Source organism: Penaeus monodon, chromosome 41 (genome assembly GCF_015228065.2).
Source record: "Penaeus monodon isolate SGIC_2016 chromosome 41, NSTDA_Pmon_1, whole genome shotgun sequence".
Taxonomy (NCBI): Eukaryota; Metazoa; Arthropoda; class Malacostraca; order Decapoda; family Penaeidae; genus Penaeus; species Penaeus monodon.
Window position 1 is genome coordinate 3,477,421 of NC_051426.1, and position 5,000 is coordinate 3,482,420.

The window sequence follows — 5,000 nt, forward strand, 5'->3', positions numbered from 1 at the left end:
ATAAATTTTAACTCAAATCTATGACGTAATCTAAGGGTCCTCCGTTTTCTTTATAGCCTTCGAAAGCGATCGGGGGGGAAACTAATGTAATTGCGGCTTCCTTCGCGCCCTTCCATCGATCAAACGCGATGTATTGAGACAATAATTTCTTTTTGAGCCGCGGTTGCAAGGCCAAAAGCGGGTGTAAATGTTATGTGTTTTTTTTTAATATCGATTTCCTTACATTTCTTCTGTATTTGTTTTTTGTTATCATGATTAGTATTTATATGATTGCATGAGTTATATTATCATATTCTGTTTTCTGTGTCTATATTATTATGATCATTATCATTATTATGATCATTATTTTATTCTTATTATCTTATCGTCATCCTCGCATGCTTTGTTTTGTTTCCTCCTCCTCTTTCTCCGTGTTTCTGCTTGCTTTGTTTTCTCGGTCTTGTTTTCGTATGCTTCTCCTATTTCTTCTTAATCTAAATATCTCCATTGTCCTCTCCCCTCTGCGTCTCCTCATCCTCATCATCAACCCTCTTTCTTTTTTCTCCTCTTCCTCCTCCTTCTCCTCGTCCTCCTCCTACTCCTCTTGCTCCTCCTCTTCCTCTTCCTCCTTCTCCTCCTCCTCTTCGTCCTCCTTCTCTTCCTCCTCTTCTTCCTCCTCCTCCTCCTCCTTTATTTCTTCTCCTTCTTCTTCTATTATGTATTCTCCCCTCTCCCTTTCATTCTCACGTAAAACATTTGCGAAGAAATGTGCCGTTATATACAATGATTCTTCTCACGATTTCGTGGATGAAGAAAAAGGAATAAATGGGAAAGCGAAGAATTTGTGATGAAAGGGGAAGAGAAGGACATAAAATAAAAGGGGGAATACGTGGAAAGTAGAATAAAAAATAGAAAATAGAAATGATAAAATGATGATAATGATAATGATAATAACTGAAATGATATTAGTGATAATAAAAAAACAAAAACTGATATTGCTAATGATAATAATAACAATGATAATAATAATAAATCTAATAAAAAAAAATATTGATAACGGAGATGATAATAAAAGTAGCAGTAATGACACAGACAATAATATCAATAACAACAAAAATAATTAAATCACGTATCATAACCATAACAATAATGTATCATTTCGAACACCCAACTACAAAGAACTATAACAACGTACCGCATTATATTAGATCATACTACATTATACTATGTATCAGAAGAAGTAATTATGTTATATTTCAAAATGGATGCGCCACATAACACCATAGCGAATTAATAAACGGATCACAGCTTACCCACGCCTGTCCTGTAGGGAGCGAGCGATGTAAACAAACACGCTGTTTGTTTTCCTTCTGTTGCTCTGGGGGGAAAAAAACAGGATATTGGTATAGGTATATATCAGGGGGAACACGTATACTTATATATTTTTTTGTGACTGTCTGTCTCTGTTTGTTTGTATACATATGGGAGAGGAGGCAGGAAGATCCATATAGAGATAGGCATATACATATAAACACGTATAGATACACATATACAGACTCACTGAGAAACACACACACACACACATATATGTACACACACACACACACACACACACACACACACACACACACACACACACACACACACACACACACACATATATATATATATATATATATAATATATATATATATATATATATTTATGTATGTATATATATACATATATATATATATATATATATATATATATATATATATATATATATATATATATATATATAATATATATATATATATATATATATTATATATATATATATATATATATATATATATATATATATATATGTGTGTGTGTGTGTGTGTGTGTGTTGTGTGTATGTATGTGTGTGTGTGTGTGTGTGTGTGTGTGTGTGTGTGTGTGTGTGTGTGTGTGTGTGTGTGTGTGTGTGCGTGTGCGTAAACTCAATATAAGACTTCTTTTAAAAAGACTATCCTAGGATATTCCTTAACCTTTGTTTTTCTTATTTTCTTTCTCCTAATATTGGCCTTTCCTCTATTATTTCTTCTCTCCCTCGTGGATACCAGTGAGTGTATTTGTACACCTACGCACGTATAGATATCTTAGGCCCATTCTTTACATCCTTCCTCCCCCCCCCCCTACCATTCTCCTCCCCTTCCCTTCTCTATCTTATTCCCCTCACTTCCTTCCCACACCCCCTCCCCTCCCTCCCTCATCTTCCCTTCCCCTAACCTCCCCTACTCTCCTCCCCTCCTCCTTCCAATCCCTTCCTCACCTCCTCCTCCTCCTCCTGCTCCTCCTCCTCCTGCTTCTCCTCCTCCTGCTCCTCCTCCTTCCCTCCCTTCCTCGCTTTCTCCCCTCCTTCCTCGCTTTCTCCCCTCCTTCCTCCATCTCCCCCTAACGTTTTGGCTTTCCAGCGGCAAGGGAATAACCACCGCTCGTTAATCCGAACACCTTGTTCATGAACTCTGTTTTGGGCCCAATTTCCTGGCGGCCGATCGGGTTCCGGTAATGGGGCCAAGCTGCCTCGGGAACTGCGGCGCTCGCCCGGAGAATTCACGCGCGCCGGTTTTCGTATCGGTCTGCGCCTGTGTACTCATATACGTGCGTCTGTATGTTATTCCTCCTCCTCTTCCTACTCCTCCTAATCTTCGTCCTCTTCCTTCTCTTCTCCTATTCCTCCTCCTCTTCCTCCTCCTCCTTTTCCTCCTCCTCTTTCTACTCCTGCTCTTTCTTCTCCTCCTCTTCCTACACAGACAGACAGACAGACAAACAGACAAACACACACACACACACACACACACACACACACACACACACACACACACACACACACACACACACACACACACACACACACACACACACACACACACACACACACACACACACACACATGTACACACGCACGAGCGCACAAATATTTATCTATTGCATCGTATGTTCATCGCTGTATTTCTTAAATATCAATTATATTTGTATATTCTATTCACTAATTAACGTCTTCAAAATGATTTAATTATATACCCTTAATTTCGCTACTGACTCTCGAATCTAATGTCCATCAAACATTTTTTTTCCGATTTTGCCTGAACACACACACACACACAAACGAAAATTGAGAGAAAAAAATCAAAATTGTTTCATTTGTTTCACGCATTTCCGCCTCTCTTTCTTCTCTAATTCCTCTATATTCCACAGAATGAAGTGGAATACAGAGGAGGAATCCATCTTCAGGTCAGACCTGAAGATGGAATCCAGGTGGATTTCGAAACTGTAATCTCATTTTCAATAAATCTTTTTTTTTTTTTTTTGCATTGTGGGTAATTCTACCATAGTATCTACACGGAAGAGTGTTTTACTATTCACATGTGTATGTGTATATCTCTCCCATTCGCCTCTCACGGTTATATTCATTGCAATATACTGATAGCGATAGCTGCAAAGTGAAAACAGTAGGACAAGGAACCGTGCATTTACAAAATAACAAAGTAAAAATGTATGGAATAACAATGTTATTCTCTTATGTAAGTTATTCTCTTATGTTCTCCTTGTTTTTTATATTTTTTCTTTCTCTTTCGTTCTTTTTCTTTCATATTCTCCCTTATTGTACAATTACTACTTACTTTTATATAAATATTTTTCCTCTAGTTTCCACACGCATCACATGTATCAGACACGCCCAATTCTCGTCCTTACGACAAGACTCCATAAGGACGTCCATTTCCGCGTTTGACGTTTGTGTATCCCGTGTGCTTTTAGTAGCGGCGGGGGAAATGGAATCAGTGAGGCGGAGGAGGAAATGGAATCACCGGTGCATGGTGTAGGCTCAGGCCGGATACACACAATACAATATTGATACTCGGATGAATGAATGAATAGAGAAGTGGATGTGAACTGTTTGTGAATATGATGGGTGAATGACCAAGAGCTGCGATGAATATATCATAATCTTGAAAGGAGGTTAAATTGATGAAACTTAATTAATCTGTATGTCTCAATATACTTTACCATACGTCTTTTTGTTTCTATCTCTTTGTCTATCTTGTCTTGCTTTCGTATCTGTCTACCTATTCTATCTATTTTATCTATCTCAATAAGTCTCTCTAGTTATATGTTTATCTATATATATTTTATTGCTTCTTTGTTTATCTATTTAAGTGTTGCTGTTAATCTACTTACGTTTCTGCTGTTCTCTCTCTTTATCTCTCTCTCTCTCTCGCTCAACACACACACACACACACACACACACACACACACACACACACACACACACACACATACACACACACAATTGTCAACACACACACACACACACACACACACACACACAATTGTCAACACACACACACACACACACACACACACACACACACACACACACACACACACACACACACACACACACACACACACACACACACACACATATACATGCACACACACACACACACATACACACACACACACACATACATATATATATATATATATATATATATATATATATATATATATATATATATATATATATATATATATATATACATATATACATATACAGATAAGGCGCAACAGACAGAGAGAGAGAGAAACACCGCAACAAAGATATTTTCCTCATAATTTTCCCAATATGCATTAGACTGAAAAAACATACATGAAAAAACAACAGAAAAATCTACTGTAGTTTCTCATGACTTATTTATAGCCTTTTTTCCCTAACGATAAGTAGCACTGCTGCTGTACGCGTAAAAAAACTCTACGGACATTCATCGCCGCGTTACATGAATAAAAAATAAATTGATTTGTATATCATTTCGTTTTCGTTTCTTTCTGTTTGTCTTTTAAAGAAAGATTGGAAATGGAATAATAATAATAAGAAGAAAATCTGATCGATGACTATTCGACCTTTTTCTTATTAATTTTAATTCGAAAAAAGAAAGAAAAAATATCAGAGCATGGCATCAAACTAACGGTATAAAAATACCATACACAGA

At 37.1% G+C, this 5,000-nt stretch overlaps 1 protein-coding gene and 1 pseudogene across 2 annotated transcripts in view; one reads left to right on the forward strand and one right to left on the reverse strand.

Annotated features, from left to right (window-relative positions):
* LOC119598745 (neurofilament medium polypeptide-like) overlaps positions 1–5,000 on the reverse strand; it is a 71,147-nt gene that overhangs the window by 38,805 nt on the left and 27,342 nt on the right. The window contains exon 2 of one of the 2 annotated variants that reach the window (XM_037948533.1): positions 1,293–1,357. The exons of the other annotated variant lie outside the window; for it this stretch is intronic. The gene's annotated coding sequence lies outside the window, so the exon portion shown is untranslated. The remainder of the gene's footprint in view (positions 1–1,292; positions 1,358–5,000) is intronic. 2 annotated transcript variants of the gene reach the window in all.
* LOC119598338 overlaps positions 1–5,000 on the forward strand; it is a 19,701-nt pseudogene that overhangs the window by 13,050 nt on the left and 1,651 nt on the right.